The sequence below is a fragment of the Pezoporus occidentalis genome, unplaced genomic scaffold (assembly GCF_034315485.1).
Source record: "Pezoporus occidentalis ecotype Australia unplaced genomic scaffold, CSIRO_AGI_Poc_V1 ctg117, whole genome shotgun sequence".
Lineage (NCBI taxonomy): Eukaryota > Metazoa > Chordata > Aves > Psittaciformes > Psittacidae > Pezoporus > Pezoporus occidentalis.
In genome coordinates, this window is record NW_026912961.1 from 3,523,384 (window position 1) to 3,545,000 (window position 21,617).

Genomic DNA, 21,617 nt, shown 5'->3' on the forward strand with positions numbered 1-21,617 from the left:
TTTCTATGCTGATACAGATTATTAAAACCCTGTATTTAAAGATCAGTTTAGGATCTTCTCTTTTCTCTTAAACATCAGGCCAATGGCATTTTCATGATCATGCTAATCGCCAGGAGAAGGAAGAAGTGTGATCTCATAAAATCAGGCAGCCAATTCCCGATAAGGAAAGTCAAAGTTGCCTCAGAAACATGGCTGTTTCTGTGGTCATCTCATTTGCATCCTTTGTCCCATGAGACCAGACTTTAGAGAGGCATCATTTATTTACAGGCCTTTCCACCGGGCTTCAGTTATCGGCCAATACTGTGGACACACACACTTCTAATGGCCTGTTTTGAAACCAAGTCTAATCTGATGGCGCAGCGCCCAAACTCCTTTTCCATAGCCATTAAAGGATGTAGGTTATTGCTGTTGTCACCATTGATATTTGTCATTGTAATGTAATTAGGGCCCTAAAATGATGCATTACAGCCCTTGGCACAGCTTCTATTAACATCTTTTCTTCTGCTCACTGAACTGCGACCTGTTTTCTGATGAATAACAGACAGGAAGCTTTAGGGTGAGGAACAGATTCATCAAAGAAGCATTTTTCAGCTCTGGAAATGAAATAAATAAATAAATAAATTACAGAGGGCAACCCAAGAAGAAAAGCACAAGGAAGGAGTCGGGGTGGGGTGGGTTTTAGGGGGCAGATATAAAGACCACAGTGCATTTGAATTTTATCTGACCACTTGAAATTCTGATTGCATCGGATGAATCTTTCTTAGGACAATATATTCTCAGCCTCTGAATCACATGGTTAATCAGGGCTCTAATCTGCTATCCATCAGCCTATGCCAGCACTGTAACTTCCAATCAAATTTATAGGTTATGTGGGTCACGCTTCCCTGAACAACTTACATTCATGGATATCCCGTTTAAAACCAGCAGAGATTCTGAAATGCTGTTGTTAGGGTTACTGAATGCTGTAATACTATTCAAAGCTTTATGAAAGCTCCTGATAAACAGCTGCTAAATTATTGCCTGTGGATACAGCATGATGCGCTGAAATAGCATTAATGGCCCAATAAAAGGGCAATTGTTCATGCCAAAATATAAAAAGGATAGCTTTTGCTGCCATAGTTTGTCAACTATGTTAACAAACACCGACACTTCTATTACTCCTTTCCCTGAACACAGAAAGTGTTTGGTTTTGCTTTAAAACACACCAGCATGGACTCAGAAAAGATGAGGGACAGACAGGCAGAAAAGGCTCTGGCTGGAATCATCTTTTTACTTATCAAATGCAAGTGTATGTTGTTTTTATCCAACAAAAGACACTGTTTTAACGGTTTTGACATCTTTTTACAGCCACTTATGTGACATCATTTTTAAGAAGAGAAAGATTAAATATTTATTAACTACAATACTATTAATTTTTTTAGTTTAGTTATGCACATAGACAATAATAAAAATCACTGTGCCAGAATCTGATCTCACTAAAGCAACACAGACTCGTATCAGTTAACAGTCCCTTGGCATTACTGCAGTGACACAACAGAAGAGCAACAACTTAGGTACTTGATTCAAACAAAAAATCTTTTTGAACAAAGCCAATGGTTAAATGGTACTTAATTGCCTAACTATGCCTAAACCCTGAACCTTAAGTTCGTAAGTGCCTATAATGCATGATGAAAAACGTTCAAAGATAACCCTGCAGGCAAGGCTACATCTCAGGAACCATGAGGTAACACAACCCTTCAAGGGGGCTCAGCAAAGCCGGTCCTTGGGATACCACCACAGCTACCAGCTGTACTCAAAGGGGAGCAGGTGCTGCACCATTAGACTCCTAAATCCCCCTGAGAATGGCAACATAGGGGTTTAATTCAATTAACCCTTGCCACACACAGCTAAAATAGGACATAAGCATACAATAAAATACAGAAATGTATTTAAGTGCCTTGATAAGTATTTTGGCATATGTCTGAATTCTTAGTACAAATGGGAGCTAAAAGAGAAACCAGAATCAAACTAACTCCAAAAATATAAACAATTAGAAATGTTCTAATACACAAGGAGTTCAGAATCTTTTCGTTTTTTTTTAACTTCCATTTGCATTCTTTTCACGTGGAAAAAGAGAACTGTGATTTTATTTATAGTATATATACTTAAAAAAAAAACATTTCCACTACATTTCACAAAGTTCATAATTATTACAATTATAAAAAATTGCTGGTAAAGAATTACCACTGAAGGCTGGAGGCCTGTCAGTGGAATGGAAGCAAAACTACTATATATGTATTGTTGAAATAAAACAGAATAATAAAACATTATTGGGAAACCCATTTCAGCAGCCAGTAGGAAAAAAAAAATAAATATGCAATTACACTGTCAGAAAAATAATCTGAAACAACTGTTATTTCAGGTTTAATTTATTCTATACAATGCCGCCTTTGCCAAAAAGATCAATCTTGTTTATTAAGTGGTTACCAAGAACACAGGCACACACCCGTAACATCTAAACAAGCATTTCACAAATTAGTGAGAACAAAAAACATTATTACACTGTATGAGACATATCACGATTCTGCAAAAAAAGCTAATCTTAGTGTTTCACAGAAAATTAACTCTTCTTTCATAAAGAATGTGTTTTGTTTTAATCACAGACTATTGTCTGGAAGTGCTTACTCAAGTTGTACAGAACTAGAGGAAATTCTGCAAGCCCTGAATATCAAATGCCTTTTCAGCCCTAAAGGAATAGTGTTTGGCAGCAGCTGAAGAGTCTAGTCTTGTAGTCAGAGACAGTGGAGGGAAAAGTTCTCTGGTGAGGATACTAAACAGAAAACTTCGTCACTAGGTCAACTGCTCAAGTTCAGGAGATAAAATTTGGACAAGGCAAATATGAGTTGAATGCAAGCAGGACCACCAGACTGTGCCAAATAATGTACATTCTCCATTTCCCCACCAACTTTCTTTACAAACATGTCAGCTAAGCACATGAAGTACTGTAAACTTGATATTTACCCTCTGCAACTTGATTTAGGTGCTTATTTTCCACAAAATACTGCAGGCAGCAACATAAGCAATAAATTGGAGTGGCAGAATTTTCAAAATCAATTTTCTAATGTACATCCCAATCCGTGGGCTGCTGAAGTGAACTGATAAGACATGGCTTTTATTTAATGTCTCAAGAACCATGTGGAGCTCAACTGAGCAAGAAAGGATATATACTGAATCATTCATGATTAAGAAAATTAAAAGCAAGTAAAGTAAGGTGATATAAACATGTTTCAAGTCTGTCACTTCAGGAAGTCAATGCTTTTTGTTAATACTGACTTTTACCAGTAAGTTACAGAAATGCACAGGCTATGGATCCATGTAGTCCTCCAGCTGTGCAGACAACCAGGCAGCAAGCTGCATCCTGCCTTGCCACAAGCACCTACAGACCATCCAGGAAAAGGGCTGCAAGTGGAACCTGAAATGGGAGAGGCTGGCTTCAATCTCCCTTCCTCGAAGGCAGCAAGAAACTCTTGCTGAAAATGCAGACAGAAACATCTAATGGGACACTGCAATGGGAGGTGTGTTGTTTCCGTCTGCAGAGCTTTGCAGTCCTCTATATGGTACGATATCTTCACCTACCAGCAATACTCAGCATTTCACAGCAATATTTGTTTTGTGAAATATAGCCTTATAACATAGGGATGAGAATTTTCCACCACTCTAACAACTGATGGAATCTGACTTCATAGTTTAAAAACAAAACGAAACAAAACTTTTTTAAGCTTGTAAACCTCACATCACACTAAGGGAGTTCCAGCTCCATGTTCAGTCACTTGTGTGTCTCCCAGCTGCAATTAGGTCAGAATTTCCCACTTTAATCTTTCCTGAAACACAGCGGTACATCCACAATCACCAGTTTCTTACTGTTCTATTCTTCCCTGCACAAATTCCCTCCAGAGTGTCTGACCATAGTTCTTCTGAGCCTGTAGCAAATGGCACAAGTCAATCTCAGCCTGTCCTTGCAACTATATGCACACAGTGGTTTTAGTGAGCAGTGTTAATTTCATTGGATGAAGAATGCGCCTGTTTGTTTATATCGCAAGTTCATACTCTGTTTCTCAGGGGTAGCAGGAAAAGTAACCAGAAAAGAAACAATACAGATCAGTAGTTTCAACATGCACATTGCAAGAAAATTAAGGAAAAAAAAAAACAAAACCTTATCTTTAATTTGAAAGAGGTTTCTGATGCTCTTTTTGAATATTACCGCAAAATAAATAGTAGAATTGTTCCCTCTACAAATAGAGCTATCAGTGTTCAGTTCTGATCCCCAGCAGCACTTACCTTTGATTTGCAAATACACATGCAGGAAAACCAGAAACAGCTAAAGGCATCGTATAACCTACTATCCTATACCCACACTCTCTATTATAGCTACAGTGCTTACTCTGGAGCAGTACGATCCAAATGTTAATCACCGAGAAGCTGATATGCTATCTTGGTTGAGAACTGTGATGATTGTGCCATACTTCCAGTTAGATCTATAAAGTTGTACTGTTCAGTTCTGAAGCTTTCAGAAAACTCCGCAACCTGCAGAGGTAACAAATAATAATCTGACAAGGAGGAAAATTAGCTTCTCCAGCAAGTATTGTGCTGTTCCAGGCTTTAATGAACTACATAAAGGTGATCAATAAATTTACAAAAGCAGCCAGCAGAAGTCCCACATAAAAAAAAGGGAAAGCAACGTGACTGCTAAACAAACACTCTTTATCTTTTTTTTTTTTGGGGGGGGGGGGGGGAGTGGGTTGGTTGGTTGGTTTTTTTTTCTCCAGATTCATCTGAAGGCCAGGAATCTTCCCTTCTGCATCATGGATAGGACCGCTTCTCCTCCACCTCTGGTTTCCTTACCCACCTCAGCCCCGAAGATCATGGAGGGTGGAGCCCTTAGCCTGTCTGACTCATTAATAATCACACTTGATTATGTTTGCTTCCAGAAAAGAGAAATACTAGGAATCAGCCCACTGATCTTGGATTCGTTAGGCCTGGTTAGAAGAATTCATACAGTGTTTGAAAACTTTGTCAAGTTTCACCTTCAATCCTTTGTCTGCTCTTATTCTACAATTTTACAACACATGGTGAATAGCCATCAATTAAAATAAGAAATCCAGAAAAAAAACCCTTAGTATTTATTTAAAGGTAAAGTAGTCTTCACAAAGGAAGTAACACTTTAAATTCTCTTCCACTGCAACTTCCCTGTTGCACTATGAAAATCACCAACAGACGCAATTTCCATAGATTTTTGTGTTTGACATGATAGGTGAAAATCCTGCCCCTTTTAAGCCAGTACACAAAAGCATGATTTTAACAACACCTTCAAGAAATTAAAGAATAGTCCAGTGGATTTTACAGCAATGCTATAATCAATCTTCAATTCTGGATCCTTGCAATGACACAAATTCAAAAAAGGCATGTTACTATCTCCACCTTTAAACCAACTTAAGTATGATACCTGTTAATTCTTTGTGAAGATAAATATTTCATACTCCTTGGTCGTATTTACTAAGTCCCAGTTTCTGGAAATAAGTGATCATCTGAGAATTAAGTGATCATCTGAGACATTTAAGACACCCTTCTCCCTTTTCCACCTTGAGAGTTTTGGGGGTTTCGTTGGTGTTTTGTTTTTAAATCAACATCGAACAAGTGAAAGTCATCTGCAGCACCCTAGAGATGGGCAAGCTAGGGCAAACTGTTACCAGTCTTGTCACTCAGGGCTTAAACCACACTGCATATGGTGACAAACCAGTCAGGATCCCAATTCCTTTTCTTTGGAGCAGGCTGCCCTGAGAGTAAGAGGGACAGTATTGAGGAGCTGGTGAACTGAGCACATTCATCCAACAAGGAAAAACTGGAAGTTCCAGTTTTTCACACATCTCTGCCACCAATCAGATGATACTGATTCATATACATATCTTTTTAAATAAAACACTTGCCCCAATGACTAGCTCAACGGGAAGCAGTTCTTTATGCAGCAAAATGCTGCTTTTCTGAGAACAAGAAAAAAAAACAGTCTGTAGCTCTGATTTCTATTGAGGAGCAAATATTGATATGGATTGTCATTGCTCATTTCAATCATTGCGGATCACAACTACCACTGCTGCAAGTACCTCTATTTGGATTTCACTGGGGCGTCTTCCTATTTTTACCCTAGGTGAAGGAAGACAAGGAAACAACAGGTAATTTTATCCTTCAACATGTGAATACCTAACAACTAGTAGTTTCACTAGCAAAGTACATCTAAAATAATCAGGCAGTTTACAATTCTCATTTTAGCCTTCCTAAGAAGACACATTTGAAAAGCAAATGCTAAGACATTTGTAAGACAAGCATGCTTAAAATGTTCAGGAAATTCACTTGTCCAAGACAGCTGGACAGTATAATAAGTACATCTTGAAGTTCAACTCATTTGAATAGCATTCCCCCAGTAAAACTCTTGCCAGGACAGACTCTGAGGCAAGCAACACTAAAGGGCTTTTATCTTTAAATCACTTCAGCATTACTGAAGTTTCCAAACACTCTTAATCCAACAGGGATTTCATAGAATCATAGAATGGTCTGGCTTGGAAGGGACCTTAAATATCATCTAGTTCCAACCCCCTGTCCTGGGTTCAGCAGTAGCACTCATTTTTCCCCTTCTTGGTAGCTGGTGCAGTGCAGTGTTTTGACTTTCAGCTTGGGAACAGAGCTGATAGTGATGTTTAGGTTTGGCCAAGGACTTTGTGAGCCTCATGCTCTGCCAGGGAGGAGGGGAAGCCAGGAGGAAGTAGAGACAGGACACCTGACCCAAACTGACCAAAGAGGTATTCCATACCACAGCACGTCATGCCCAGGATGTAACTGGGAGTTAGCCGGAAGGGCCGGGAGACTGCAGGGTTGGAGGAGGTATCGGTCAGAGCTTGGTCGGGCTGGGGGGGCGAGTTATCGGTCGGCTGGTGGTGAGATGATGTATTCTCTTCCCTTGTTATTTCCTTTATCATTATTATCATTGGTGGTAGCAGTAGTGATTTGTGTTATATCTTAGTTACTAAACTGTTCTTATCTCAACCCGTGGGAGTTGCATTCTTTTCGATTCTCCTCTCCGTCCCTCCGAGAGCAGGGGGAGGGCAAGAAAAGGGGGGGAAGTGAGTGAACGAATTACCTGACTGGGTTTAAACCACGACAGTTCTTTTTGGCGCCCAACGTGGGGCACGAAGGGTTGAGATAACGACAGATTTGACTGGATTAATAGTCACTCGTCACAATGCTGATTTATTGGCTCTCAGAGTTGTTCTTGTTGATCTCACAGCTTCAGACCGTTGTAACTTACGTAGAGCCGGTATTTGCTGTGTTAGTGTTTATCAAGTGTGGGGCCTGGGCTAAGGTTCTTGTCTCACTGTGCTTTATGGCAATGGCTTGTAATACGGGCGGGCTCCAGCAGCAGGGCGGGACGGACGTGGCCGTGGACTTGTACCTGGCCTTCCGGCTGCTCTTCACCGTCCTGGCCCTCACCCTACTCTCCATCTTCGTGAGGCTGCGGGGAGCCGAGGGGGAGCGGCCCCGGGAGCCGGCGGCTGCTGAACCGGCCCGGGAGAGCGGCCCCGGGGACCAAGCGGCGGCGGGAGCGGGGCCGGAGGCCGCGAGGGGTCGGCTGCCGGTGGAGGAGGTCGGGGCGGTCGAGGAGCAGAAGGAAGGGGCTGCAGAGCAGCGGGAGAAGGCGGCGGAGGAGCCGAGCCCCGCGGAAGAGCCGAGCCCCACGGAAGAGCCGAGCCCCACGGAGGAGCCGAGCCCCGCGGAGGAGCCCAGCCCCGCGGCCGAGCCCAGCCCCGCGACAGCCGAGAGCGTTTCCCGGAAGCCGCCCGCCGAGCCCCAGGAGGATGCAGGAGACCACGCAGCATTTCCCAGCAAGGCAGAGGAGGAAGAGCTGGACTCAGGAAAAGAGAAGCTGGCGGTGGGAGAGCCGGCAAGCACAGCAGCTACACCAGCCCCAGTGACAAGTACAGCAGCTACACCAGCCCCAGTGACAAGTACAGCAGCATCAACTGAGAGTTCTGAAGGTTTTGAATGGCCTTTGGGTATCCTTGGGACCTGCCTGCTGATTGTGATGGGGATCAGCATGTTGGCACACACACAGGCTGTGTTCTACCCACAACCATTTTGTCTGATCTCAAAAGTTAAACAGAGTCAGGTTTGGGTCTTGTCTGGGGTTAGACGAGGATATGGGGGGACCAAGAGGTTTTCCCCAAGGCTGGACAGTCATGAGTGGCAGGGTGTGTGGGACAGTATGGGCAACTATGTAGTCCACTGGGCCCCTCCAGTGCTTTGGAAGCGTCGGAGATGGAAGGCAGCTGTATGGAGTCCCCAGCAACAAGCTGCAGAAACTGCTGAAGGGGACAGTGAATTATTTTAAGCCTGGTGGGCCCATGGCACTTCAGGCCATCAGAGCAGAGATGCAACACAGAGATGGACTCATGATCGAGGGGTGGACTTAGCAATGGACACTATTGCCCAGGTTATTCACGAGTGTGAACACTGCACACAGTCTCTCCTTCTCTGGAAGACTGTTACAAGAGATGGAGCCTGACATCATGGACCAGATGGATTCAGCAGCTTTATAGCTACTGGTCCATGCACTTAGATAAGAGTGATGGTATATTGAAAATGTGGGATCTGAGCATGACGTGAATGGTATGGAATAAGGGGTGGATAATGTCCTGGGTTCAGCAGTAGCACTCATTTTTCCCCTTCTTGGTAGCTGGTGCAGTGCAGTGTTTTGACTTTCAGCTTGGGAACAGAGCTGATAGTGATGTTTAGGTTTGGCCAAGGACTTTGTGAGCCTCATGCTCTGCCAGGGAGGAGGGGAAGCCAGGAGGAAGCAGAGACAGGACACCTGACCCAAACTGACCAAAGAGGTATTCCATACCACAGCACGTCATGCCCAGGATGTAACTGGGAGTTAGCCGGAAGGGCCGGGAGACTGCAGGGTTGGAGGAGGTATCGGTCAGAGCTTGGTCGGGCTGGGGGGGCGAGTTATCGGTCGGCTGGTGGTGAGATGATGTATTCTCTTCCCTTGTTATTTCCTTTATCATTATTATCATTGGTGGTAGCAGTAGTGATTTGTGTTATACCTTAGTTACTAAACTGTTCTTATCTCAACCCGTGGGAGTTGCATTCTTTTCGATTCTCCTCTCCGTCCCTCCGAGAGCAGGGGGAGGGCAAGAAAAGGGGGGGAAGTGAGTGAACGAATTACCTGACTGGGTTTAAACCACGACACCCCCCTATGTAGGGACACCTCACACTACACCAGATTGCTTCAAGCCCTATCCAGTCTGGCCTTTGAAGACCGCCAGGGATGGGGCAGCCGCAGCTTCCCTGGGCAACCTGTTCTACTGTCTCACCACCCTCATAGTGAAGATTTTTCCTAATATTTAATCTAAATCTCCCCTTTTTCATCTTAAAGCCATTACCTCTCATTCTATCGCTACAGGCCCTTGTAAAATGTCTCTCTCCAGGTTTCTTGTTGGCTGCTTTCAGGTACTAGAAGCTGCTCTAAGGTCTCCCCAGAGCCTTCTCTTCTCCAGGCTGAACAGGCCCAGCTCCCTCAGGCTGTCTCCACAGCAGAGATGTTCCAGCCCTTGGAGCATCTTCGTGGCCCTGCTCTAGACTTGCTCCAGCAGGTCCGCGTCCCTCTTGTCTAGGGGGCCCCAGAGCTGAACACAGTACTGCAGGTGGGATCTCACGAAAGCAGAGAAGAGGGGGAGAATCACCTCCCTTTATCTGCTGGTCACACAGTTGGCTTTTCAATGCAAAGTAACTTTGAAAAGAAACAAAGTTTTAAGAAAATGACATAAAAAGCAGAACAGGAGGCATGGAGCAAGAAACTCTCTAGCTGGGAAATGTGGATTTCATGAAACCTTTTCCAGTGCTATAACTCTTTGAGAGATCACACTTTGTGTGGAGAGCTACTATGAACTGCATTAATTCCAGGCAAATTCTCAAGATGCACCATATGTTAAGTGTGCTTTTTATCATACTGAACCTACAGACTTAACGAAAACATGCAGAACACGGAAAGTACGTCAAATGTAAGCAAATGAAAGGGGTAAATAACCAACTTTGTATACAGATTAACCATGTGATAATATCAACACTTTTCTCCTTAAACATGTCCCTATCAGAAAAGGCATCGGTCAAACACAATTCCTCTATAAAGTTGGGCCAATTTTGCACCCATGACCCCCTATAAAGATGCCTGGGCCAAAAATACATGTAACACCCACCAATTATGCTGTATCTGCTCTTGAGAAAGAGAAGGCTTTTGCTGTAGCTTCACATGCACTTTAAACTGGCATAAAAACAGGCACTGAAGAGGCTCTCCTCTAATTCAGCTACTCCTGCTCACCCCACCCTTCTGCTGCTAGCATTTTTGTGGGTAGGTGGTGAACTAAGCAATTAACTTACCAGAGTTAAAACCCAGCCCCCCATTGCAGTTTACCACGGGGTTAACCCAAATGTGGAATTACCTCATTCATTACCAATGCCACCTTCTACCCACTTGAAGTGCACAGAAAACTGCAGTCTGAGACACAAAATCTCTAGGCTGAGACTTCTTGTGAACACCCCTGTGAGTCAGAAAACAAGAGAACGGTTAAGAGAGCAAACCACACGGCTAGTACTCTTGGCTAGCTGCTCATCTTGTTACAGATACTGATAGTTCTCTGGGCATGGGAAGGAACTCCATTCCACTTCCTCCACTACCCTACAACCAAGACATACTGCTGTCAATCACATTCTAAACTTTTCACTTCTTGGGTTAGCAACACAATCTGGCTTAGCTGCAAGTTTTGACTAGTCTTTAGATCTGTTAAGTCGTCTGGGAAAGCTAATCACCAATACCCAATTGCACAGTGACCTCACATCAATAAATAAATAAATAGAACCTAGTTTACATTAATGGTGTATGTACTAGTTCGGCTGTGGTCAGATGAAGAAATTAAACATTGTGGTCAAAACTGTGAAAAACACAAATGCATAAACCAATGCATGTTTAGTCAGCTATAGCAGACAGCATGACAGACAGCAAAACCACATTTCTATACCTGTTTTTTTGCCCTCAGGTAATTCTATGGTTTACCAAAATGCAGCCCCTGGGCTTATTAATTTCATGTTTAGTCTGCTAGGTCTGTAATCTTGCCACCCTTTTAATCAAAAAGGTTTCAGGCAAGCACTTATATGAAAAAGACCCGTTCAAATCTTAACATTTTTACCCACAAAAATACACAGAAGATGTACCTATTTTGTTTTATGAGACTCTGTTTTGCACAAACTATTATAATTATTCCTTTTCATCACAGTAGCTTCCCATGGCAATTAGAGACTTAGTTGTGCTATTCTGTTTGCATTAGAAATTTGCCGAAATACAAAAAAAGGAAACCCTAAAGTCACTAAACTACCTACTGACTGTTTGCAAACCTGTTTGTGTAAAACCACTGTTTTTCACAAAGACAACAGAAAACACTGGGGAGGAGCAGGCAAAATAGATTTGATGACTAGTGGGTACCTCAGACTGTGTTTCCTTTGAGCTTCAGTGAAAAGAGTAAGTTGGAAAATATTAACCTTTGCTATAAAGGGAAGGCAGTTCAAAATGACTGATGTCTTTACTGAAAGAAGTCAGTTCACTACTGCCAACATACTATGCTGCATAGGTGAAAGCAAAGCAAAGAGAAGTACGAAAAAGAATATTTTTAAAGTCATCAACAAGATTAGGCAAACCAGCTTAGTATTCAACAGTGACGATCACAGCTTTGGTTGAGTCTTTGCTCCTTGGCATATGAATACCACACACATGTGAGAAGCTGTAAATGGAGTTGTGATCATAAATGCAAGTTGGACTTCAAAAAAGAAATATGAGTGCGAGGGCTGTCTTCAGCATAATTATAGGAGGAAGGTTTGACAGCAGGTACTCTCCACTGAAATACTGCTCTGCTTTTCCCCTTTGGTGAAGCAGTAGGATTTCGATGGTAAAGTAGGTCACCGTCTCTACCCGAGAGCCACTTTGCCACTACGTTTCTTGGTTACCTTCCTCAGAACGGTGCCAATTTTGGAGGCAGAACAGCTGTGAATGTAGCAAGACTACAGTATTTCTGAGCGTCTAGTATAGCTTAGTCAGTAGAGGTGCAGAAAGCCTAATTTTCAACCATATCAAATGGGACATGCTATGACAAGATAGGAAATTTTGTTTTGGTCTTTCCCCAGAAATCTCACCCAAGTAAAAATGGAGTACCCCATTTCCCAGATGGAGAACAGAGGCTGAGCAGATATATTACCGAGGGCAAACTTCCTTAATACAAATCAAAGCGTTGACTGCATTATCGCTGAAAGGTACATCATTGAAGCATGCTAATTGCTACTGGAATGGAAATGACAGCAGAATTTACATGAGAGGGAAAACAAGGACAAAACTGCCTTAGGGAAGAGCACCCTCCCACAAGCATTGTACAATCAAAAGAGATAAACACACTCACTTCTAAGCGACTCCCATGTAATAATATTTCACCTCCGATTTCTTAACATGCTGCTCTTCAAACACTCCATGATAAGGGTTATGCTTCAAGAAATAGTATTACTTCTACTTCCCAGACAGAGCAGCACTGAAAGCCATAAGAGAAGTCTCCAAAAGGTATGCACAGTGGGATTTAAGGAAATAACTAAGCAGACTAGACATGTAATTCAAGCAGAAAGCCAGAGACAGACAAATGCTCAAGAAGACTTTCAAGAATTCCTAAGCACAGGGGAGCACTTACCCATAACCACAGATACATAAATGTACCTCTGCATCTCAAAAAAAAAAAAAAAAAAAGGCACATCATGTATGAGGGCTGGAGCATTACAAGAATTTAGGAATTAAAATCTCAGACTACAACCCTCCTCTCGCCTCCCCACTCAGACACAATGCAGTGCTGAAGCCAGAAGAAACCAGCATAGCAGTCTCCACCTCCAGCACTGAAGCTCCCCATTAACCCTATGGAGTCCCCTTTCCAGACATATTCAGAGGAATCTTTGGCTTCACAAGACCAAGCTCATTGGCATTCAGCTCAGCCCTGCAAACACCCTGCCCTTGCAGCTCTCCGAACTCAACGCTCTTCAACCATGACCCCCAGAGAGCTGAGAACCACTGTCAGAATCATTCCCACAGAACATACAGCAGCAGCACATTTAAGAATAAATAAATAAATAAAATGGTGGAGAACAGGCAGACTTCTAAATAATAGGTTAGTGGCTAAAGAGTCTAATCTCAGGACTTTAATTCTTCCTCTACTTCTCCTTCCCACCTCCTAGGAGAACACCTTGTCTAATAAACAGGCTTCTGTAAACTCTGATTGGGAAATACTCCCAGTTCTTCCACTGGAGAAAGAAACTCCCTTTTATTATTGTACATGAAATATAACCATAGGCTAAAACATGTAAATTAGGGTTTGGGCAGGGACTGGATGGAACCCTGCACAGCTTCTTCAGCTGGCCAGATTCTTTCCAGAATAACAGCACACCATGCATCACTTCTCTTTCAGCTCTACTGAACCATTAAGGATCTCATGCAGTCCAGAAAGTTTTCCACTGGTGTCATGGTTTAAACCCAGTCAGGCAACTTGTTCACTCACTCCCAGTGAGTGGTGCCGGGCTGACAACAATCAAGCCCCCCCCCCGGGGCTCTCCCCTTCCCCGCTCCCAGAGGAACGGGGAGGAGGATCGAAAGAGTGCAACTCCTACGGGTTGAGACAAGAACAGTCCAGCAACCAATGTACAACACAAACCACCACCGCTACTATCAACTACAACAATGATAAGGGAAAATAACAAGGGAAGAGAATACGATACCACCGGCCAAGAAACAAGTCCCACCCGGAAGCCCATGTCCTTCCGGGTAACTCCCAGTTACCCCCCACCCCGGGCATGATGTGCTGTGGTATGGCATACCTCCCCAGCTAGCCCGGGTCAGGCGCCCCATCTCTGCTTCCTCACAGCTTCCCCTCCTCCCTGGCAGAGCATGAGCCTCACAAAGTCCTTGGTCAGGGTAAACATCACTTAGCAACAACCGAAAACATCGGCTTCACCAACATTGTTCCCAGGCTGGAAGTCAAAACACAGCACTGCACCAGCTACCACAAAGGAGAAACATGACTGCTACTGCTGAACCCAGGACACCTGGGTATCCTAGTCATTCTGCTGAAAGAGAAGAAACATGGGTCTCACCAGCAGACAAACCAAGAGTGCTGCTTTCTGCAGCTTTTTTGCTTTTTTTTTTTGTTTAAGAAAATGTGCACTACATTTACAATAAAGTTTAGGTGCCACTGATTCTGAAACTACCAAGGCAAGGCAGCATGTCCTGGCTGCACCAGCTCTGGCGTCTCAGCCTTTAAGCAGCAAGAGGTTTAGGACACACCCATGACCTCAACACTTCCCCATGAGCTACCCTCTGTATGTGTTACATTTCTTTGGCTCCATGCTGAATCCCTTAACATACCTACACACCGCAAGCATTGTTCTGTCCTGATTCAGCCGGCCCTGCAGCATCACTTCTGTCTCACTGCCTACAGCAATCAAAGCATCTTGTCCAAGGTTCCATAGGAGGCCCAAAAACCTGCCCCTGGATCCCTCCAAACCCCAGATCCTGGCAGTTGCATCCCATCCACCTGGGAGTCTTTTACTCTTGCTTCACATTAATACAGAGAGGTATTTCCTGCCCCTACGGATTTTCAGGCTCTCCAGGTTCTGTCGCAGGCTTAAACAAACCTTAATGCAGTGCATACTTACAGTGGCATTTTCCTTTGAAAACATGTGAACTCAGATTATCCCAGGATTCTTTTCACCCACACAAAAAGACTTGTTAAGAATCACTGCTTTCGAAAAAAATGCACACCTCAGTTCCAAGCAGAAAACAGAGCTAAGTAAGTAACAACTAAACAAAGTACAAAGCATCACCATTTCATACATTCACACAGCCTATATGTCAATTTGTCTGAAGGCCATATTTGGAAAAAATTGTTGCGTATGTGAAGAAGCTGGATGTTTGTATCTGCAAAAGAAAATCTTATGTCTTTCTATAGAGGTAGGCTTTTAAAGTGTGCAATAGCAAGGGTGCTAATGTTAGTTTGAAAAGCATCTCGTACATGTTTGAAAACCCACCTTCAAGTGGAAACCTAAAACCTCAGAAAAAAAACACTGCACAGGTGTGCTTGTGGGGGCTCTCTTCTTGTACAATCTTATAGAGCTGTTGCTCTTTACATCTGTTATCTGTATGATCAAGCCTAAGTACAACTGTCATCCTCAGTCAAATATGGTTTTAGAAGAGATGTCAGAAACAAACCATTTCTCAGAAATTTCCAGGAGGCCACAGAACTTTAACACTTTTTTCTTATGCTTGCCTAAAAGTGAAACAGGATGCATGTTTTGGTGTCACCAGTCTGCAGACACAAGCCAGGGAATGCTGTGAGAGGGAAAAGAACAGAGAATCCTGTAGAGATGCACGGAAAATGTCTTTCTCCTCATGTTGTCCACATTAAACACGTATTATTAAATTTGTTTTCCTTAATAGCTATCTCTACAAGCACATGGAAGTGAAGAGGTGCAAAGGAAGCAGGGCATCACTCTCGAATTAATTAAACCAAGAGCTTCTACACAATTTACTTTTCATGAGTAACATCTCTGTATTTGCATATGGGCAAATATATAACAAGTAACTCTGACATAAGAAGTCCTCTGATGTTTGGAAGAGTTGGTGCTTATTTCATTGATGATGTTTTGAAGCAACAAATATGTGAGAAACTCTCACCAATGCTTAGATTTTGTTGTTGTAGCTGTTGCTTAGGACAAGACTGAGAAAGAAAACATATAGTTTGTCCCCAGAAATTAAGAAGGACTGAGAAAAACTGTAAATAAGCAACATGCTTAGACTGCAACAGCTTTCTACAATTAGGATAGAAAGGCTAGTGGTTAAATTGAGTAGAAGAAAACACATCCTATCCTTTGTTAACCCACTGACACAAACACACGGGGTCTATTTTATGCAGAGTCTTTCCAGTCTTGTGTTATTCAAATGCTATGGACTGATATTTTAACAAGAGGTGCCTACTTGGTATCTTGTCACATGTTTTATAAAATTACAGAAAGCAGAGAGCAGGGGTGGTGTAGCTGACTTTCTTTTTAAAAAAACATGAGCACAGTGCCATCTTTCAAAGGGGGCACTGTGAAAGTTGATGGTTGTCATACAGAGTGAATGGTACTGCAGGGAAATAAGAGATACGAAAACCAGTTTATGAGCTCCCTCCAATCTTTCGTTGTTCTCCTTCCTCAAAACAAAAATCCGGCATAAGCATTTTTGTCAGCTTTGGACTCTTTGCTTTCCTTCTCCAAATGTTATCACATGACCACCCTCTTCCCATTTCCAACTTTTACCTCCAAATACAATTAACAGAGTAGCAGGCAGAAGGACAACTCAAGTATCTTTACTGTTATCTCCTGTTAACCTCTGTGTCATAAGGACAAAGGAAATCCCATGGCAGTTAAGGAACTGCTGGACCTTGTTAGAGAGCACACACAGGTTTGGAAGGAGTCCTCTTCCCTCCATGGCAAAGACATATTCATTCAATATTCTGTGATTCTCTAAAGCCTCTCATCTAATAATGAATGTTAACAAATTAAATCTTAGATCACTTCCTGTCATGTAAATATCCTCACTACTTCAGAGTGAGACAAAGGCACAGAAATGCTAAGGGGCTTTTCACAAAGTGCTGCAGAGCATGAGCATGCAGACAGAGAAACCACAACTGGTAATCTGTCACATGCCTTAAATTAAAAACAGCCTCTTTCCCAGATCCAAGACAGACAGGGCCCTGGGTAGGCACCTGCAGGTATCCAGAGCAGAAAACGGGACAGATACCAACACTGACTTTTCCCTACAGACCCACAGTGCTTCATGAAGGACGAGTATTAACTCACCCTCCTCCATCCCACGGCTGCTTTACACATCCAGCGGAGCCCCACATCCCTCTCGATGCCAAATCACTGACATAGTTTGGCTCAACTGCTGGATTCAAATGTCCAGAGTCCATGCTGCCACTGGCTACTTGGCTGTCAAGCAGCGAGATGGTGGCTTGTCCACCTCAAACCCAACACAGGATCTGCCAAGGCAGACAGAAAGGTGGTCAGAGACACTACCAGAGACGCTGACAGAAAACCAGCAAAACCAGTACTGCACTCCCCTCAGGGAAGCGGCTTTCATGAGAACACATAAAAAAGTATTGCCAGGTCCACGCCTGCCCCCTTCCCCAAGCCTTAGCTGGGGTACTCTACAGTTATTTTCTCTCCCTTGCATTCATTAATAGGAAAGCTTAATAGGGAAACAACACAGAAGCATTTCAGCTATGAGGCACAGCTGAAAACGCCTTACTCATCCCCGTGGAAAGTCAGAAATGAGGAAAAGTGGTTGTCCAAAGGTTAAAGCTTTCCTCAGTGATTTCTCCATTTTCCCCATAGGTTTAAGAGGTAAAATTTGAATGAAATGCTACATAGGAGTAATTGGTTGACCACCAAACAGAAGTTACTGAGAAGGAGAGGTTAACCAGATATCCATGTATTTCAACCCAGAAGCCCTCAGTTACCTATATGCATTATAAAGAACACGCAAAAATAAAGTTCCACCTCTCCTGCCAAGAAGCAGAGTCGTTAGAAATAAAAAGAGTTATCAAAATGCCTCTTTTCCCTCAACCCCCAGCTAGAAACTCACTCCAATTTCCCCTATGATTAAATAACGCTGTCAGATTAACATGCTAAGTGACAGCTACAGCCGTGGAGCAACTGCCAAAAACACCCTGCAACCAGACTTCCCAAACACTGACGTCTGTGCACCATCATGCAAGCCTCCACACAGCCGCTGCAAAGGGGATCCCCACAGCCGCTGCAAGGGGAATCACACTGCCAGCTCAGTGGGCTTCAGGTTACCTGTTCTCCCCTCATTCCCTGCTCAACCTCCTGTTGCAACCCCATGGACACCCCACAGTGAGTTTTGAGGAAACCCACTGCCCTGAGGACACAGCAGACCCAGGCTAGACCTTTTTGCTGTTGTCCTTGGGTTTAAATCTGTTAGTGTTAAATTTCAATAGCATTTGCTGTCACTGCCTACAGGTACCACAATGTTTCACAAAGGATTTGCAGTTCACAGATGTTGGCCCTGCTGCATTTTGATTTGTCAGTCTGAGGTTCAAAGCGGAAAAGACAAGGGGAAAGAGGCCCCTTTGCTTTCCAAATTACTCTTCTGTCATAGTAAATGTGCATTACTGGCTATGCCTGTAACTGAAACCCAGGGGATGTCCCAGCAGCAGGATCATCATGCCCTCAATACGGTGTCATTCCATCACCAGCTACCTAGTCCAAGGGCAATCACTTCTCTCTTGAGTACTGCAGGACAGGGTCAGAGGGTTTTATTCACGTTTGCAAATTCTCCAAACACTTCAGCACTAAGAGAAGCCAAGCACATTAAGCAGACAGAGTAAATACAAGAGAAATTTATTGCATTTAAGATGGAAGAAATAGCAGCATTTTTAAAAAATAAATGCTCTCGATCATACACAACACGCACACAGGACACAACGTGCCAAACAAATCCTAGTGGCACGACCTATTGTTCTGCAGATTCTTTACGGCATGAAGGAGCCAGATTTTGATTTCTGCCCAACTCTGAGATGCTCTGCTGAGGTTCTCAAGCAACCACAAGAAAAGAGAAAAGCACACATTCTCCTTGCCAATGTCCCACATCCCAAACATAACACTGAAAGGTTTTTCTCCTTTGAAGAAGTTGAATCTGACCCAGCAAATGTCAGAAACCTCTGGCAGTGTAAGATCCTGCAGAGAAACCATTTCAGTAGACCAAGTAAGAGAGGACAAGTTAGAAGATCTCAATTCAGAACTATGGCCTATGTTCCCTCTCCTTCTAATACAGAAAGGGGAACTTCCACCAGCGTATCTGTGCCATCTTACAATATATAATCCACAAAAACTTAACAAGCAATTACAGAAAGGATAAGTATATATTTTTAATTTGGTATTATTTTTACCTAGGAGAGAGCACTTCACATATTTCCCAAGAATGAGAAATTATGACAAAAAGTTTCCAGCTGTACCTCATACCCAGCTCCCCTGTCTTTATCATGAATCTTGGGATATTTCACTCCTTACTTATGAAAAACTATTATGGTAGAATACTGGTGAAAACCTAGGAAGCATGAGCCAAGAACAGCCTGACAGCTTAAAATTAGAAGGGAAATAAAAAGAACCCCAAATTTATTATTTTTCTCTCAATGATTAATTTTAAGCCAATCTCATGATTTTCTGGGGACTGGCATGATTTAAGATTTGGCGTTGGCAATACAGCATACCATACAAACACACAGCCATAAAGAGACCAATTCAAGTTTACTGTGGGGACTATAACTTTGACATGCCTGACATTTGCACATTTAAACATCTCAGCCATAACACCACAGTGTTCAATACAAGAGCATTATGTACCTGTCCTGGCCGTCGAAAGATGATTCTTTATGTCAAAATCCTATCCATGCAGGCAAGAAAGCACTATTTAGAGTTCTGTTTATTATTTGTGACATATTACAGTTGTATTTTTAAAAATATTATTAAAATATATGGATACGTGCTCTTGATATTGTGCCAAAATGCTTTCTGCTACACTGAACTACAGGGTTTGTGCCACCACGAAGATAAACAATATCAAGGGGGAAAAAAAATTACAGAAGTAGCACTTCAAGATACCAGCAGAACTATAAAAGTACCATTTTGAAAAAGACAAAATGTGTAAAAATATACAGATGAACAAGAGAGGCAAACAAATATTCTTAAAACCATTTAATATCTTTATATCTTAAAATAAAGATTAATTTTTAATTCAAACATTCAGCTTCTTTCACAGAATACCATTTCTTGAATATAGATAGGTTTGGCTTCAAGTGCATTGTCTGTTAGTTACTGTAAGTATCCGTTTATACATCCTGTGCTTCACATTATCATCTTTGTTCTGCTCCTGCTGTGCCTTGTGGCTAAATAGGTTTTCTGAAAGTCAGTGACAAGATGTGCTCAATCTGGAGACAGCAGAAGAGGTGACTTCTTTAACAATTACAATCACACTGCTCACAAACTGGCCCACCTATCTGATAAACCCAATTCCCTCTTATGTCAACAATTAGTACATACACATTTTCTCATTAAAAAAAATAAAATTATAAAAGTAAAACCAAACTGGTAACTCTGAATTCTCAACTTTTCACAGTTTTTGTCACAAAATCTGTTTCCTAGCTTTAATGCACAGAGTCCACAGTATACACTGTGACTGACACGTACGAACAACTCCTTCACTTTCTGTAACATACACCAAAATCAGAATCCCTGCCTCAAGGGGCTTACAGTGGTAATTATTTCATATGCCTGAATTTTTATGTTTAAAGTTATTTCAGTTCCTAAGCTAAACAGCCAGACATTTTCAAGCTAGATTTAGTCACCTCTGCAGCCTTAATTCTGCTTTCCTAATGTATTTTGTGCACTGAGAGAGGTCCTCTAGGAAAACCAGTAATGAGATCAGTGAGTGCGTAACTGAAACCTGCACCACGATGCACATACACAATGGGGCAGGATCAAGCTTACATAAATGCTGAAAGACTCAGGCACCCTAGCATCCTGATACCCCACTTTGCAATCTACCTGCTAATTAGTTTTTCCTGTGCTGAATGCCCTCAGCATTTTATTTTTTTTTTGCCCCCAAAAGGCAGGCAAATCTTGCACCACAAAATGGTGCAGAAGTTATTATACACAAAATGGTGACACAGCTTCCCTCTCCTGGCATGTGCTAAGTTCTGACTGTTAAGCAGGAGCCTTATGGCCAAGTTTCCAGCTGGTCTGGCTGACCCAAGGCGCGAGCAGCTGAGCTGGGTGGGAAGATGCTTCCCACCCCGGAGGTCCACATCACCTCTCACTCTTCCTCTGCTCTCCCTCACCCCCACGACTGTTCAAAAGGGGCTGGGGCTTTTCACCACAACGGTGTCACTTACTGAGAGCTTCTGGCATTCAAAAAGAAAGGAGAAAAAAAAAAAAAACAAAAAAAACTTGCAAGAATTTTTTATAGGGGAAGGTGTTAGGCAACCCTAACCACAGGGTCAGGGCTGGCCCCCTCTGTAATTACAAATGGGCCCATAAACTAATACAGTCAGTGAGGCAGCATTATGGCAATTAGCTTCTTTCAAAGACAGAGAAATGCTTTTATGTTTAAGCACTGTAGAGCACAGACTTTTGCCAGTAAAAACAGAGCACATGTCTTAATTTAAAAGTTTGCTCAGCATGGTTTGTGCTACTTCCTGTGTCTTAAGCATCTGTCTGAATTGCCAAAACAAGTGGGAGAAAACGACACTTCACTTTGCTTATGAACAGCAAAAGGAGGGTGAAACAGAAGTCCTTGTCCACATGCATGTTATTGTGCAGTTGCACGCTAAACAAAGTTATTTTAACAGTAACTCGCAGAGAAGCGTCAACAATAAACTCCACAGTAATTAACA

The 21,617-nt window shown here is 42.7% G+C and overlaps 1 protein-coding gene across 6 annotated transcripts in view; it reads right to left on the bottom strand.

Moving 5' to 3' along the window:
* Nucleotides 1–21,617, bottom strand: part of LOC134175180 (transducin-like enhancer protein 4) — a 100,134-nt gene that overhangs the window by 69,181 nt on the left and 9,336 nt on the right. The window lies entirely within an intron of this gene.